At 44.9% G+C, this 18,614-nt stretch overlaps 1 protein-coding gene across 1 annotated transcript in view; it reads right to left on the bottom strand.

The window, feature by feature from the left end:
- The window catches only part of WDR17 (WD repeat domain 17), a 172,585-nt gene extending 154,801 nt beyond the window's left edge, over window positions 1-17,784 (bottom strand). Inside the window, exons 1-2 of the mRNA XM_044287540.1 lie at window positions 17,726-17,784; window positions 17,464-17,557 (exon numbers count right to left, since the gene is read on the bottom strand). The gene's annotated coding sequence lies outside the window, so the exon portion shown is untranslated. The remainder of the gene's footprint in view (window positions 1-17,463; window positions 17,558-17,725) is intronic.
- Between the last annotated feature and the right edge of the window lie 830 nt (window positions 17,785-18,614).

The following is an 18,614-nucleotide window of genomic DNA, read 5'->3' as shown; positions in this document are numbered from 1 at the left end:
AGCAGCCACTTCCCTTGCTTCAGATAGAGGGTCTGAAACCACTTTCCCTAGGAAGCCTGGTCGTGGGCTGTCTTCAGTACAGGTTTCCCTATCTTTCCGGGGTTTGAGCAGATTCACATGGTACACCTGCTCTGGCTTTCGCCTCCCTGGCTGGTGTACCTTGTAATCTACCTCTCCAATTTTTTCAAGCACCTCATAGGGCCCCTGCCACCTAGCTAGAAACTTACTATCTACAGTTGGTACCAAAAGCAATACCCGATCACCCGGATTAGAGGTCCGGACCCGAGCCTGCCGATTATAGATCCTACTCTGGGCTAGCTGCGCTGCCTCCATATGCTCCCTAACCAGAGGTAAAACTGTTTACATCAGCCCTTGCATCTGGGTGACATACTCAACAACACTTCTGTGCGGTGTGGGTTGTTGTTCCCATGCCTCTTTGGCCACGTCCAACAGAAAGCGAGGGTGTCTGCCATATAGCAGTTCGAAGGGTGAGAACCCAGTAGAGGCCCAGGGCACCTCTCGCACTGCGAACATGAGATAGGGCAGAAGAAGGTCCCAGTCTCTGCCATCCTTAGAGACCACCATTTTTAGCATATTTTTTAACGTTTGATTAAACCTCTCTACCAGGCCATCCGTTTAAGGATGATACACGGACGTCCGTAGCTGTTTTATGTGGAGCAACTTACAGAGTTCCCTCATGACCTTGGACATAAACGTGATCCCTTGGTCAGTCAGAACCTCCTTAGGCAGACCCACTTGAGAAAACATCTCAATTAACTCCTTAGCTATGAAATTTGGCTGATGTATAATGCAGTGGCACTGCCTCCGGATACCGAGTGGTGTAGTCGAGGACAACCAAGAGGTGTTGGTGTCCTCTAGCAGACTTCGGTACTGGGCCTACGAAATCCATAGCGATTGGATCAAACGGGACCTCGAAAATCGGGAGGGCTACCAAGGAACTATGGAAATGTGGATGGGGGCTATCTGGCAGGTTGGGCAAGGCTTACAATATTCTTCTACCTCTCTGAACACACTGGGCCAGTAAAACCGCTGTAGAATCCGGTCCTGCATTTTTTGCATTCCCAGATGATCCCCGAGAACATGCTGGTGGGCTAACTCTAACACGAGTTTGCAATAAGCCTGGGACACCACCAACTGTTCAATGGATTCACCTCACAGCTGGTTTACTCGATACAACATCTCTTGACGAACCACAAATCAGGGAAACACTGACTCTGCCCCTGGTTGTTGTGGTTCCCCATCTATTATTACATATTCCCAGGCTCTGGATAGGGTTGGGTCCCCATGTTGTGCAGTACCAAAATTATCCCCCGAGACATTGAGGTCGGCTAGCTCCGGACCTGGCGGCAAGTCCTCCATGTCTCCCACCATTACACTTAGCGGGGTTGTCTCCCCCTCTTCCACCGAAGTGGCGGTCACCCCTACAGCTGGCCCTTTGGACTCAGGTTCCCAGGGTTATGGTATCCCCACTGACTTGTGCCACTCTTCTAGGGTTACGTCTGTCTCCCGGGTATCGGTAACTTTCGTATCCAGCTAGAGTGACGGGAAACCGGGGAAGTCTCTCCCAATTATGAGTTAATACTGTAATTTTGTGGCGACGGCCACCTCATGAGTCCACCTGCCAGCCACCGTTGATATAGAGACCAGGGCAGTGGGATAGTCATTTAAGTCCCCATGAATGCACACAACGCCAACCTTTCGGCCAGCATACTCAACGGGCCGCATCAGGGCACCTCTTACCAGGGACACCAGGCTCCCTGAATCCAGCAGTGCCATGGCCAGAGTGTCCCCCACTTCCAACTGGCACAGGTGGCTATTGTCTACAGTCTCTGAGGTACCTGTGGCACACAGCTTCCTGGCATACAATGAGTGTCGGTAGCCATAGTTGGTATCCATGGGTTGACCCCGATGGGGACAGTCAGCCCTTATGTGTCCAGGCTTGTGACACCACCAGCAAACCACCGGGGCTAGGTCTGCAGGGGATATGTTCAGGGGGGGTCTGACTGGCATCGGCCGCCAGGTCTGGGGTTGAGATTTCTAGGGTTTGATTGGCCCCCTCCCAAAATTTCTGGCGACCTCGTAGTGCTCCACCAGGTCGACCATCTCAAACGCATTACCAAGAGACACCTGGCCAATCCAGTGCTGGAGAGGGTACGGTAAAGCCCTCCAAAACACATCTGCCAACAGACGGTCCAGCATATTAGTGGGAGTCAATATGTCAGGCTGCAGCCATTTCTGCAACCGCTGTAGCAGGTCATAATATTGTGGTTTGGCGGGTTCAGCCGAGTTCAATTCCCACTGGTGCACCCGCTGAGCCCGGACCAATACATCCACCTTTCGAACATCGCCAGATAGGTCTCGACATCATCCGAGGGGGACAAATAGGGATCGCCGGACGGACTGCTTTCCGGGCATTGTGGACGTTCTGGGATGCTCCGGCAGCTTGCAACGCCACTACATGTTGTAATAGCAGCTGATTCGTTTCCTGCTGCTGCAAGTTAGCCTCCACGAGGACTTTCACGACCTCCTCCATTTTATCCGGGGACACGGATCGTAACCTTGCCAACTTAATATAGAACATGCACTTGTGCCCAGAAAAAAACTAAAAAACTTTTCGGCTTTCAGGCCTGCCTTACTGTGTTTGCTTGCATCCGACACCAATAATTGTGGGGTTTTTCTCTGGTAGACCGGCTAGCGGACGCAGTATAGAGGCAATCACAAAGTCTTTAACGTAAACAGTTCAGTGTTTATTCACACATAAGAAAAAACAAAAATGACCGTTCACAGTCTTACTGTTTCTTCACACCATGCAATGTCCATAGAACAAAATCTTAACCTGGTTAGCAGTTTTCCACCTACAGTCCACAGCAGGCTTTAGTGCCTGTTTCCCGGCATGCGGCTCTCAGCCCTTTAGCATGACACAACTTCACAGGTCCCAAAACACAGAGATTCCCCAGCTTCTCTGTCAGATGGAGGATAAACCACACCCAGCTGAGATTGCTGGCTGGGTTTTTACCCAGCATGGAGCGTGGGGAGAGGCCACCCACCCAGCACTTTGGCTACTCCCAGTAAGAGCTGGCCCGGATCGGCTTTACAGCCATACTAACAAAAAACTGTGTCAGTCAGCACTAGCTGGCGCTGACACTTAAAACTACCGGCTCTTACCTCACAGAGGCCAGGAATCTCGGTGACACATACCTTCCATCAATGACGGCCCCTTGCACATTCCTACATACCTCCCCCCTTTGTTCAACCCTGAGGGGGCGAACACCCGCCAGGAGTGTATATATACAGGTCCTTCTAAAAAAATTAGCATATTGTGATAAAGTTCATTATTTTCTGTAATGTACTGATAAACATTAGACTTTCATATATTTTAGATTCATTACACACCAACTGAAGTAGTTCAAGCCTTTTGTTGTTTTAATATTGATGATTTTGGCATACAGCTCATGAAAACCCAAATTTCCTATCTAAAAAAATTTGCATATTTCATCCGACCAATAAAAGAAAAGTGTTTTTAATACAAAAAAAAGTCAACCTTCAAATAATTCTGTTCAGTTATGCACTCAATACTTGGTCGGGAATCCTTTTGCAGAAATGACCGCTTCAATGCAGCGTGGCATGGAGGCAATCAGCCTGTGGCACTGCTGAGGTGTTATGGAGGCCCAGGATGCTTCGATAGCGGCCTTAAGCTCATCCAGAGTGTTGGGTCTTGTGTCTCTCAACTTTCTCTTCCCAATATCCCACAGATTCTCTATGGGGTTCAGGTCAGGAGAGTTGGCAGGCCAATTGAGCACAGTAATACCATGGTCAGTAAACCATTTACCAGTGGTTTTGGCACTGTGAGCAGGTGCCAGGTCGTGCTGAAAAATGAAATCTTCATCTCCATAAAGCTTTTCAGCAGATGGAAGCATGAAGTGCTCCAAAATCTCCTGATAGCTAGCTGCATTGACCCTGCCCTTGATAAAACACAGTGGACCAACACCAGCAGCTGACATGGCACCCCAGACCATCACTTCAGGCATTTTGGCATTTCCCTCTCTCCAGTCTTCCTCAGGACTCTGGCACCTTGATTTCCGAATGACATGCAAAATTTGTTTTCATCCGAAAAAAGTACTTTGGACCACTGAGCAACAGTCCAGTGCTGCTTCTCTGTAGCCCAGGTCAGGCGCTTCTGCCGCTGTTTCTGGTTCAAAAGTGGCTTGACCTGGGGAATGCGGCACCTGCAGCCCATTTCCTGCACACGCCTGTACACGGTGGCTCTGGATGTTTCTACTCCAGACTCAGTCCACTGCTTCCGCAGGTCCCCCAAGGTCTGGAATCGGTCCTTCTCCACAATCTTCCTCAGGGTCCGGTCACCTCTTCTCGCTGTGCAGCGTTTACTGCCACACTTTTTCCTTCCCACAGACTTCCCACTGAGGTGCCTTGATACAGCACTCTGGGAACAGCCTATTCGTTCAGAAATTTCTTTCTGTGTCTTACCCTCTTGCCTGAGTGTGACAATGATGGCCTTCTGGACAGCAGTCAGGTCGGCAGTCTTACCCATGATTGCGGTTTTGAGTAATGAACCAGGCTGGGAGTTTTTAAAAGCCTCAGGAATCTTTTGCAGGTGTTTAGAGTTAATTAGTTGATTCAGATGATTAGGTTAATAACTCATTTAGAGAACCTTGTCATGATATGCTAATTTTTTTAGATAGGAATTTTGGGTTTTCATGAGCTGTATGCCAAAATCATCAATATTAAAACAATAAAAGGCTTGAACTACTTCCGTTGGTGTGTAATGAATCTAAAATATATGAAAGTCTAATGTTTATCAGTACATTACAGAAAATAATGAACTTTATCACAATATGCTAATTTTTTTAGAAGGACCTGTATATTATGCTTTAAATTCTTGTTTGGGAAATCATCTGTGGGCTAAACATCCTGGGCTGCAGAGTAACAGAACTTACCCTTATGCACTGCAGCAAGTCCTGAGGATAGGTGGGGAATGTGTGCAGGCTACCTCATCTTGAAAATAGCAAGTATAAAACTGAATATTACCTTAATGTTCTAATGTTAATAAAGTTGGTTTACGCTATGCTTTCCGATGCACCTAATCACAGAAAAATCTGTTTGATTCTCCTGCAGGCCATATGAAGTCAAGCTCACAGCTCCCCCTTCCCGCCCCTTCACATTTGGTTGATGGCCTCCGTTTAATTACATGATGATGTACGAATCCAGCTTGAAAATTTCACGCGTGCGCTGTATTGTTGTTCCTCGCTGCTGTGTACTTGTCTTTAGCAGCTCAGCGCAGGTACAGGCTCATCCGTGCACAAGCACGCCACAAAACAATGTACACAGCAGCGGGGAACAATGCGCAGGTGCTGGGATCCCAACAATACAGAGCATGCGTGAAATTTCAAGCTGGATATGTCAAAAAAGTGGTGCAAATTGCCACAGTTTTGCCACAATTCAGTGCAACAGCAGTTTCTCAAACTTTTTAGGACCTGCGCTGAAGGAGTCAAGGCTTTGTGAAAGAGTGTGATATTGTGTGAAAGGGGGTGTGACCTAACATGTAACGTTTTGTGCCAAGACAGCGCCACAATTCTGGAGTAATATTCTGTCTCAAAGTAAGTCAGCCAATAGTTGGTACAGAGTCAGAGAAAAGTGTCTATACCTGCACCAGATTTACCATCCAGCCTAAGCCCCTGTGATAAATCTGGAGCCAGTCTAGACCACCCATCTAAGCTTACACCATCTACGCGCTAAGCAATTCTGCCCTATTGAGTAACTTTACTTTTAGAACACTAGTAGACCCCTATAGTGTATGTGGTTACACCACTGGGGACTCTGAGACCCCAGCTCTCTTGACCTATGCAGGTCCCATCAGTCAGAGCCCCAGCAATCATTCATTTATTGCCGACCTCTGGAAATGTTTTTCATGGGCATCCCCTCTAAACATACCAGTTAAAGTACTGATTGATTTTGAATGTTTTTTTTGGCCTCAGTTGCTTTCTGTTATGTTTGTTTCTGGCATTTTTCCACAATGAATCGAATCTGATATATTATTGTGTACAAAAATATTGAAGGAAACTCAAGTAAAACAAGGTTTTCTATATTTTAACATGAAAGTCAGCGAGCTGAAGGATTAAAAGGGTTATGCCATGATTAATGTATGTCTGTGAAGGTTCACATTCATCCAGGTCATCGTATATCAGTAGTAATAAGTTAGAGCTAATTTCTCAATTAGAATGGCTTGTACAAGAATTCTCCCACATTAAATACTGGTGACTCATGCTTCAGTCATTGAGGTGATCATATCTAATGGCTTCAGTCATGCAAATGCAATCAACACCTTACTTTCATGACTGAAGCCCAAGTGACCAGTATTTACTGCCAGAAAATGATTGCACAAGCCATTGTAAGGCCGGGTTCACATCTGCGCTGTGAACTCCGGCACTGTAATGCAGTCACTGTATCCGGCGTACAGGTTGGCTTTCAGCTGGACAAAAAATGCTACGCGCAACATTTTTGTCCGCCCAAAAGTTGGAATCTATGCCAGAAAGCGGCTGGTTTACCGCTGGATACCAATACAGTGAATGGGGATCCGGTGGTGCATGGGTGTTAATACATTTAGGGATTTGATCTGGGGTCTGAACTTTGAGGTTTGGTCTGGAGCATGAAGCCTAGGTGTGTAAGAAGCAGTCATGTAATGTGTCTAAGTTTCATTATCCTGGTAAACTGTGTTAAAATTTAATGTATATAATGTATAATGCTATTCTAGTAATACAGATAAATGTAAATGCCTGCAGTATTCGTTTGGTCAGTAGATGGCAGCATAGGACCAATTTGCATTGAAGTTTGCCATAGAGAAAGTGTATTAATGTCGTAGTGGCTCTTTAAAACAGCAGTTAAGTGTTGAAGTGACACGCCCCTTATGATGTCAGCCTGCCTCAGTGTGAGCAGGAAGAATGAGGAAGAGGGACTGAAACTATAACGGCTGCCATCTTGACTAGATAGAAAGCAAGTTCTGTGCTGTGTAAGACGTGTGTGGAGATACTAAAGGACGTTCCTGTGCAGCCAAGCTGTGTGAACTTCAGTCTAGAGATGGACGGAGTATAAAGAGACCGTGCATTTAGTGAAGCCAAGCTAAAAGGACTGTGTGCAGCAGCTAACCTGTGGAGCTGGCATTGGGCTGAGTGGATTGCCCCAAACAGTAAAGAGACTCACAGTGCTGTCGAGGTACCGGACAGTCACTGTAAAATTCTGGATTATATCCATCTGGTTTTCCGGCCTGCTGAGGAGGACTTCTTTGTTGCGGATCCTGCGCTGGTTATAAAGGAAAAGGACGACATCGGGCCCCACCGTGCACTTCCACAAACTGTAAGAGGTCCACTTGGACCACTGGGATAAGGGGGGTGCGCACCCGCTTGAAAGTTAGGGTCAGTTAGGGATAGTTCCGGGGACTGTTATTTCTTAGTGTCCGCACTGCGAATACGGACATAGCAAAGGTGGAAATTGTTGCAGTATCTGACTTGAATTGTTTATACTGTTTTGAATATTTTACTTGTCTTTATCTCTGTGATTTCACTGTTAACCTGCTTTTATTAATTTGTAGTAAATGCAATTTTCTTAATCTTGACTTCTGCGTACGCACTCTTTTCTGGTTGCGGAGTCAAACCACCTGCCTTGCTCTCGGTTCACAGGTGTACATTCTGTTTATGCATCTTGTTGAAAATACAGTTTTTTATTTATTTTTATTTACTTTTAAAACAGAATGTAACACGACACAAAAATAGGTCCCACTGAGGCCCAACACCAACCATATCACAGTGTATTAGCTTAGCCCAAAATGTTATGTATGATGTATACAGTCATTTAGATCAGTTCCATTTACAAACAATTTGTTATATTAAACCTACGTCTAAAAACACATAAAACAGATACTGCTCAGTAGAAAATGTCAAGGTTTAAAAAAGGTTCTAAATGTCTATGTGCAGTGGTAAATTCATAGTGACATGATCTGCCCCAATCTAACCCCCCATCTGCCTGGCATCTGGAAGGGGTAGCAATGTTTAGAAATGTACAGATCTCTTATAAAATGGTACTGCTAAGTCTATACATATTTCTTCTACTGAACCTTCTAGACCAGGGGGTGCACAACGTTTCCTGGTTGGGGGCCACACTGCTAGACTGAACCAATGACGAGGGCCGAAAAGATAATTTAAAGGTGTATTAACAACTGAAATAGTGTACTTATGGCATATTGAACACACATTATATACCATTAATGTCTAGTTACACTTCCAGGATTCCCATCTAATGGGAGAAATACATGAAAAATACATTTGAGCAGCCACAAGACATAGGCATACATGTCTGTTACCAGATGGTTGGGGGCCGCACAGAATGGTATCAAGGGCCGCATGTGGCCCCCGGGCCGTAGGTTGTGCACCCCTGTTCTAGACCCTAAAATAAAGTCCCTCCAGTACCCATATGATGTGCTACTACGCAGCCGACATGTCTGGTTATAACCGAACAACTGAAATCTTAGTTTATGTAGAAGGTGTATGCTAGTGAGACTTAGAAAACAACTAAAATCATTCCCCTAATTTGTCTTAAAAATGGGTTGTCCATGTTAGATAATATTTTTTGTTGGAACTGTCATGAATAAGCTGCTTGGACCACCACTGATCAGCTCAATCATTCTATTTCTCTGCAGTGCCTCCGCAGGAGAAATGAAGCATTACAAAGTTCCCAATCAAATCAAAGGTTCCAGTGTATTTCATGAATTTGTAGGGTCCTCCAGAGAGAGAGCACCCCTCTATTAACTATTTCAAAATTGGAATCCTAATCCTTTTAAGTCTATTTAAGTCTATTTAAAAAAACAGGAGTTGAAACGTTATTGATATAGTAAAGTGCCAGCACATGTTATAGCTGTGCAGGGCATTCTCTTGTCCTCTATTTATTTTGTTAAACACATTGGCCCTGATTTAGCAGGCCTTCACTCCAGAATTCTGTCACGGAAGGTGTACAGGGAACAAGACAACACAAAATGAACATATGACTCACTGGATCTAAAACTAAGGAACAAAAAGGGAGACCCCTGCATCAGACCTGACACTCTCCCTGACTGCTCAGCCTATGCAAAAATCCCTATGGTAGATGATCGCATATCCTCGTACCTCGACTGTATAACACCTGAACACCCTATAATAGTGAGGGGACACGACCACCGGCTCCCTACACTAGAAACGGAGGGAGTCAGGTTCACCTGGGATCCAGCAAACAGAAAATCACAAATGAATGTACAACACTTATCTTGTAGAAGACTGGGAAATAGGATCAGCATGCAGACACACTCCAGGAAGTTGTATAAACCGCACACTAATGCGTTATGGGGAGGAATTTAAAGGGATGCAATCAGTCCAACTACATGACAGCTGAGAGAGGCTAACGAGATGAGGAACTGAAAACCAAAACAAAGGAAGCTCAAGGAGGAGGTTCTGAAAGGCATCTGTCACAGCTTCTCAGATGTCTGGTGGTGACAAATTCTGGCTTCAAAAAGTCGCAAAATATGGCTTTTGCTACTATTTGCACTCACTTGCACAAAGATTTTGCAACTTTTTGCATTTCTACACCACTCACTCCAGTTTTGAAATATGAGTGGGGAAGTGGGTGTTGTTAGGTATGTTAGTATCATTTCAGATTTACAGATGTAGTAGAGTTAACACTCATGCTTTATGTTATCTAAACAAAATGCGTTAAGCAAACACCTTCAATTGCTTTTCAATGGCTTTTGTTTCAAGATAACACGATGAGTTAAAACATTTGAGTTAAGAGTTTGTGTGTTAACCCTGCTACATCTGTATCATGGAAACTTTTTTTTAAAGTCGCAAAAATGAGGCTGGAGTAGGAAACATAGAGTACATTTTCCAGACAAAAGTGTTAGTTTTAAGGAGAAGACACATTTACCAAACAAAATGCAATATTTAATAAATGTGGCATAAAGTACTCCAACACAGACTCAAGCAATAATTTCCACGCCAAAAAGTAGTTTTTATTTTTAACATTTCTATCCTCAGTCAGAGCTGACATTTTATTTCAAGGCTCATTCAATGGCCGATAAAAATGCTATTCATATTCAGTGGTCACAAGAAAGAGCTCCAATACAACTAAATATCAAATGATATCATAGCAAAGACCCTCAGTCACACTATCAAACATGGCCCCATTAAACTAACAGCCTTTCATATTCCCCATAATATCAAATATGCTGTAGGATATCTTCATTACTGATGTTCCACAACACCCAAGCCAGGCAAGAGGTCAGTCATCTGAAAGGAACCTGTCAGCTCTGAAACCCCCAAACTACAGTAAGTGTTGTAGCTTCATACTCGCATTCTAATGCTGTGCTCCCACAAACCTGACTCCGAAGCATGTGCACATCATGGAAAGGACTCCTGGAGGAGTCCTCTCAATGCAGTTTACTGCCAGTTTGCAGAAGCACAGCTTAGAATGTGAAGGCAAAAATGACACAATCAGACTATACTATACAATTATACTAGGTATCATTTGGGGGTGTTTCAGAGCTGACAGATTCCATTTGAAGAAGTACTCCAGTTTTTATTTTTATTTTACATCTATTACTAACTCACCACCAGTATTCTAGCAGTGTAATTTTTTATACCCTCGGTTGCATTTATACATTTTGAACCTTTTGGTTATGGGAATCTGGTCATGTGACCTTCTTTCCTTGTGGCAGACTTCTTGTGAACTACAGGATGAAATCACAACCATTCAAATCCCTCCTCTAAACTCTAAGGCCCCTCCCTCCCTCTCTGTTCTTATTTACATCCCTGTATTCTGCTGAAGATAGAATTACCCCCCCTTAGTAAAGGACCAGAAATGCAGATATACTGTAGGTTAGTGCATATTATCTGCAGTTATATAAACCTTCTGACTCACACCGCCTGTACTATCTGTGGGTGCTGACTCTGCAGTCTACTTCTATGGGATGTAGGTTCAGATTGGTCTCCCGACATGTAACATATAAGAGCTGAAACTGTAGTGTGAGGGGACAGCAGCTTTGTCACTAATCTATAGAGGGTATATGGTTGCTCACCTGATGCTCTGTAAAGAGGTTTCCCTGAAAACCCAGTAGAATAAAATGTAAATGGTATTGTATAACAGGCAACGCAACCATCCAGAACTGCACTGATATGAGACATAATAGGCAAGATATCATAAGAAAATGTGTATCACTGTAACCAATTAATTGTGTTACAATCACTTATTGATAATCTCAAATACTGTGTAAATTCATATATCATTTCAATGAAAAATTGTAGGATTTTATTAAGATATTGTATTCTTATATAAATATATATTAGGCCTCATGCACATGACCGTATTTTGTTTCCGTGTCCGTTCCGTTTTTTTTGCGGATAGGATGCGGACCCATTCATTTCAATGGGTCCGCAAAAAACGCGGACAGCGCACCGTGTGCTGTCCGCATCAGTATGTCCGTTCCGTTGCTCTGCAAAAAAAATAGCGCATGTCCTATTTTTTTCTAGTTTGCGGACAAGGATAGGCATTATTACAATGGATCTGCAAAGAAAAACGGATGATGTTCCGTATGGCATCTGTTTTTTTTACAGATCCGTTTTTTTTTGCTGATCCATTGTAATAATGCCTATCCTTGTCCGCAAACTAGAAAAAAATAGGACATGCGCTATTTTTTTTGCGGAGCAACGGAACGGACATGCTGATGCGGACAGCACACGGTGTGCTGTCCGCGTTTTTTGCGGACCCATTGAAATGAATGGGTCCGCATCCTATCCGTAAAAAAAAGGATCAGACACAGAAACAAAATACGGTCGTGTGCATGAGGTCAAAGGGTATAAAAAATATATATATAAAAGGTATATACAAAATACTGTGAATTAATCAATATATAGTCCTATTGTAGTTTTGATTTAGTTAATTGTGTCCATATAGGAAATAGATATATCCCCAAAAATCCTACAATTTTTTATTGAAATGATATATGAATTTACACACTATTTGAGATAATCCATAAGTGATTGTAACACAATCAATTGGCTACAGTGATACACATTTTCTTATGATATCTTGCCTACTACCGTATTTTTCGCCGTATAAGACGCACCTAGGTTTTTGGGGAGGAAAATAAGAAAAAAAAATATTTTTAACCAAAAGGTGTGCTGTGTGTTTGGAACTAATGGTGGTTTATGGATGGCACTATTACTGGGGATCTGTGGATGACGGACACTGTTATGGGGTGATCTGTGGATGACGGACACTGTTATGGGGGGATCTGTGGATGACGGACACTGTTATGGGGGGATCTGTGGATGACGGACACTGTTATGGGGGGATCTGTGGATGACGGACACTGTTATGGGGGGATCTGTGGATGACGGACACTGTTATGGGGGGATCTGTGGATGACGGACACTGTTATGGGGGGATCTGTGGATGACGGACACTGTTATGGGGGGATCTGTGGATGACGGACACTGTTATGGGGGGATCTGTGGATGACGGACACTGTTATTGGGGGAACTGTGGATGACGGACACTTATGGGGGGATCTGTGGCTTGCACTGTTACAGGGGGATCTGTGGCTGGCACTGTTACAGGGGGGGGATCTGTGGATGGCACTGTTATACATGTGTCATCCACAGACCCTCCCAGCCCATAACTGTGCCATCCACAGATCCCCCGCCGCTCCAGTATACTAATATAATATGTCTTATTCAATTAATAGTTATTAAATATGCCTCTTTATTCCTAATAGTACCTTAAATCCTAAGCGTTTCAGTACAATGCCGGCACTGACGTCACTTGCCTGCGCCGCCTGCTTCATTCATAAAGTAGGCGGCGCAAGCACGTGACATCAGGGAGTTACGCTGCCGCCCGCCCGGCCTGCATACTACTGAAGCACTAAGGATTTAAGGTACTATTAGGCATAAAGGGGCATATTTAATAACCATTAATTGAATATGACATATTATATTAGTATAGCGGAGCAGCGGGGCTATAGTACAGTGACTGCACCGCCCCGCCGCTATTGCCGGCCCCCAGCTCCTCCTCCCAGTCCCTCCCCGAGTCCCCGCTCGCTTTACATCGCAGCTTGCGATGTAAAACTGACAGCATTCGCCGTATAAGACGCAGGGGCCTTTTCCCCCCATTTTGGGAGGAGAAAAAGTGCGTCTTATACGGCGAAAAATACGGTATGTCTCATATCGGTGCAGTGTTGAGTTGCCTGTTATACCATACCATACCATTTACATTTTGTCCCTAATCTTCCATGGCTGCCCTCAGAGGACTCAAAGCAGTGCAGTGTGGTCTCTGCAAAGCCAGGCATGATGGGGAATGTAGGGTCCCTTCTGGAGGGAGACAGAATCAAGATGGCTGATAACCCACAAATTACACATCAAATAAAACGGGCATACACAAGGCAAAAACAAGAGCCTCTATCTTATTCAATAACGGCATATCCTGCATTATACAGGCAAAGAAAAATAAATCCTGGAGTGCTTCTTTAAGGATAGAAGATTACACTGGCAAAGCAGTGTGCAGTGAGGTGCTGGTAGTAGCTGGGATGCTCAGGTAGGATTATAGGGAGCTTAGCATGGGAACACTAAGGTCCCCTTTGCATGATGTAGGTGCCCTGTGTGACAGCACCGCTGGGAGCCACGATCATGGTGGCAAGTGAAGAAAGGAACAGTCCTAGACTTAAAGGGAACCTGTCACCAGGATTTTTTCTATAGAGCAGAGGACATGGGCTACTAGATGGCCGCTAGCACATCCACAATACCCAGTCCCCATAGCTCTGTGTGCTTTTATTGTGTAAAAAAATGATTTGATACATATGCAAATTACCCTGAGATGAGTCCTGTCCCTGACTCATCTCACGTACAGGACCCATCTCAGGTTAATTTGCATATGGATCAAATCGTTTTTTTTACACAATAAAAGCACACAGAGCTATGGGGACTGGGTATTGTGGATGTGCTAGCGGCCATCTAGCAACCCATGTCCTCAGCTCTATACACAAAATCCAGGTGACAGGTTCCCTTTAAAATTGTGCAAGTCTTCCTCCAATTGGATTGGGAAATCAATGAAAGTTCAGGTCTAGTAATATAATCTCTGATGTCAGGCAGCACAATCTATGAAAAGCATATAAATGGTACGCCTTAGGGTACTTTCACACTAGCGTTTTTCTGTTCCGGCATAGAGTTCTGTCACAGGGGCTCTATACCGGAAAAGAACCGATCAGTTTCATCCCCATGCATTCTGAATGGAGAGAAATCCGTTCAGGATGCATCAGGATGTCTTCAGTTCAGTCAACGAACAGCGTTTTGGACTGAGTAAATTCCACTGTTGCCGGAATGCCGGACATTAATTTACATTGAAATGTATGCTGGATCCTTCCTTCCGGTCTACGCATGCGCAGACCGGTAAAAATTAGAAAAAAATATATAACGGATCCGTTTCTCCGGATGACATATGCAGAGACGGATCCATTCTTGCAATGCATTTGTAGACGGATCCGCATCCGGATTCGTCTACAAATGCTGTCCGCTTGCATGCAGCGACGGAGCTGCTTGCTGGATCACTCTGCCGCAAGTGTGAAAGTACCCTTACCTAATACGCTGGTTCAAATAACATTTAGCTGTGGTGTAGGAGCTGGATGATCGCCCACCGATCCAGACTTTTATGACATACCCAGTTATTTCTTTATTATGTACTCCTCCTAATCCAAAATAATACACTTTTTTTTTTTTACTTGCTTTAATTTCAACTTAAAACAACATATATGGCAATCCTCAATGAAAACCATACTGAAATGTCAATATGTGCTGAACATACCATATACAATGGACATGCTAAATGATCGTAGCGTAGTGGTGTTTTGCATAAGCTTAGGGCTCTGCACACAAGACGTGTGAACTGTCATACAGCGATCCAAAATGTTAAATATGACTAAAAAGAGATTTATGATAGTTATGGCCAAAAAGGTTGTGATTAATAGTCATCATCAGGTTGGGAATGGTTGAGCACAGCAATCAATCAAAATTCCTAAGAGCAAAGAATACTCCAGAGACTCATTACAATAATTACTTGCCATGTGAACAAAACATAAGAGTACCATTAACATCCCCTGTGCTTCATAGGCATAACAATGTTTTAGAACTGTCCTCAGATACGTGGACATTAATAATGCAAGGACAACATCGGCTTTCTCATTGTGGTTAAATGGAACCTGTCACAGCAAAATGCAATATCATCTTTTCTAAAACTTGCAATTTATATATTTAAATGTCTGCTTTTTCTGATTTCATTGCTCATGGGGGATGTGTTATCAGTGACTGACAGCTACAGTATCTATGTATACACACTTACACAGAGAATGCTATCAATCCCCTGTGTACCGCTATCAGTGACTGACAGCTACAGTACAGCTACTGTGGTATTTGGTTCTGCTCGTGTGATATTTTCTGCGTGGTATTTGGTTCTGTTGGGGCAGTATTTTGTGCTGCACTGTGGTATTATGTTCTGCTGGGGGGTATTTTGTGCTGTACTGTGGTATCTGGTTCTGCTGGGGGTTATTTTGTGCTGCACTGTGGTATTTGGTTCTGCTGGGGCGGTATTTTGTGCTGCACTGTGGTATTTGGTTCTGCTGGGGCGGTATTTTGTGCTGCATTGTAGTATTTGGTTTTGCTGGGGCAGTATTTTTTGCTCCACTGTGGTATTTGGTTCTGCTGGTGCAGTAATTTGTGCTGCACTGTGGTATTTGGTTCTGTTGGAGCGGTATTTTCTGCTGCACTGTGGTATCTGGTTCTGCTGGTGGAGTACTTTGTGCTGCACTGTGGTATTTCGTTCTGCTGGTGGAGCATTTTGTGCTGCACTGTGGTATTTGGTTCTGCTGGTGGAGTACTTTGTGCTGCACTGTGGTATTTCGTTCTGCTGGGGCGGTAATTTCTGCTACACTGTGGTATTTCGTTCTGCTGGTGGAGTACTTTGTGCTGCACTGTGGTATTTGGTTCTGTTGGTGAAGTATTTTGTGCTGCACTGTGGTACTTGGTTCTGTTGGTACAGTATTTTGTGCTGCACTGTGGCATTTGGTTCTGCTAGGGCGGTAGTTTGTGCTGCATTGTGGTATTTTGTTCAGCTAGGGTAATATTTTCTGCTGCATTGTTTGGTTCTGTTGGGGCAGTATTTTCTGCTGCATTGTGGTATTATGTTCTGCTGGGATAGTATTTTGTGCTGCATTGTGGTATTTGGTTCTCCTAGTGTGATATTTTCTGCTCCGCTGTGGTATTTGGTTCTGTTGGAGCAGTATTTTGTGCTGCATTGTGGTATTATGTTTTGCTGGGATAGTATTTTGTGCTGCACTGTGGTATTTGGTTCTGCTGGGGCGGTATTTTGTGCTGCACTGTGGTATTATGTTCTGCTGGTGCAGTATTTTGTGCTGCATTGTGATATTTGGTTCTGCTAGTGTGATATTTTCTGCTGCAATGTGGTATTTGGTTCTATTGAGGCAGTATTATGTTCTGCACTGTGGTATTATTTTCTACTGGGACAGTATTTTGTGTTGCACTGTGGTATTTGTTTCTGCTGGGGGGTATTTTGTGCTGCACTGTGGTATTTGGTTCTTTTCTGCTGGGGAGTATTTTGTGCTGCATTGCAATAGTTGGTTCTGCTCGGGTGGTGTTTTGTGCTGCATTGTAGTATTTGGTTCTGCTGAGGTGGTACTTTCTGCTGCACTGTGGTATTTGGTTCTGCTGGGGCGGTACTTTCTGCTGCACTGTGGTATTTGGTTCTGCTGGGGCGGTACTTTCTGCTGCACTGTGGTATTTGGTTCTGATGGGACAGTATTTTGTGCTGCGCTGTGGTATTTGGTTCTGCTGGGGCAGTATTTTATGTTGCACTGTGGTATTTGGTTCTGCTGGGTAGTATGTTGTGCTGCACTGTGGTATTTGGTTCTGCTGGGGCAGTATTTTTGTGCTGCAGAAGGTACTGCTGACCCAGCCCACTTCTGTCAGTTTGGACCCGCCTACAACATCACTTTAAGTTCCCAGTCCGCCCAGAGTACATGTGGGATACAGCAGCGAAGACTGGGGCCAGCCATTTTTCCTTCCCCCTCACACCTGCTTCTTCCAGCTCCACCACACGGGTACCCTGCCCCCACACGGGTACCCTGCCCCCACACGGGTACCCTGCCCCCACACAGCTACCCCGCCCTCACAGAGCTGCCCCCAGACTTCTATAGACGCTGCGCTGGGGACTAATATGCATTCAGCTGGTGTGGCGCCTGCTGGGCTCCTGATGACTGTATTGGCAGATAGGAAAGCCAAGCATTTTCAGCATTCCCCTTCTTTCTATGTATGATGTGCAGAGGATGGAGAAAACCCAGCATCCTACCTGATCCCGGCAGGGGCTGCAGTACCCGGCACGGCCAGAGAGGGGGCTATGGTCACCTCTTCGCACTAGGTGGACAGTAGGTAGGTGCTGAAACCTTCAAAAGAGCGAGAGTCAGTATCGCACAAGAACCGCAGCGTAGACACAATGACGTGCACACAGCGCGCATACAGGCGACACACACAGACAGTGCCAGTCCGTACCCACCCAGCCATGTATCATGTTCAGTGCGCAGCTGGCATAGCCATACAGGACGGGCACTCACCTCTCTCCCGTGTAGAAGCAGCCTCACATCCACACACGGCGGCTATGTGCTCATCACCAGGCCCAGGAGCGAGGATACATCACACCCACGCCCGCCCCCTGCGCCTGATTGGAGGAGACGGCTGTCTGTCACAGCCCTGTTAACTCCTTCCTGGCTGTGGACAGAATAGAGGCTCTCAGTCAGTGGAGGAATATCCACAGTAATGGAGACTCCAGAGGCCTGATGGTCAGCAGTGTGTGACCCCAACACCAAGTAAGGTAGACTGACAGGCTGTGGCGCCCCCTCCGGTCTGGATGAATAGAGATGAACCTTTGTAGGTTAACCCCTTCAGTACTGAGCCCTTTGTCACCTTCCTGCCCAGGCCAAATTTTGGAAATCCGACATGTGTCACTTTATGTGGTGATATCTGTGGAGCGCTGTTACTTACCCAGCACATTCTGAGAGGGGTTTCTTGTGACACGTTAGCGGTAAATTTCAGTCAATATACATCCCCTTTATTTATAAAAAACATTCTAAATTTCCAGAAAATTTGGAAAAAGTCACACAATCTGAATATCTCTGGTTTTAAGGCAAAAAAGTCACACCTCATAAAATAGTTATTACTTAACCTTCCCCATGTGTCTACTTCATGTTCGGATTATTTTGTAAATGTCCTTTTATTTTAGGCTGCTTTCACACTAGCGGCACGGACCTCCGGCAGGCTGCTCCGTCCGGTGAACAGTCTGTCGGGTCCGTCCTGCCGCTAGTGACCGCGTGCCCCCGGACTGCCGCTCCGTCCCCGTTGACTATAATGGGGGCAGAGTTCCGCTGCCGGAATAAATGTCGGACATGTCGTAGTTTTATTCCAGCGACCTCCGCCGGAACTCTGCACCACCCCTATTATAGTCAA

Source organism: Bufo gargarizans, chromosome 1 (genome assembly GCF_014858855.1).
Source record: "Bufo gargarizans isolate SCDJY-AF-19 chromosome 1, ASM1485885v1, whole genome shotgun sequence".
In the NCBI taxonomy this organism is placed as follows: Eukaryota; Metazoa; Chordata; class Amphibia; order Anura; family Bufonidae; genus Bufo; species Bufo gargarizans.
The sequence above is the reverse complement of the archived record's forward strand: the minus strand, read 5'-3'. Positions and strand labels throughout refer to the sequence as shown.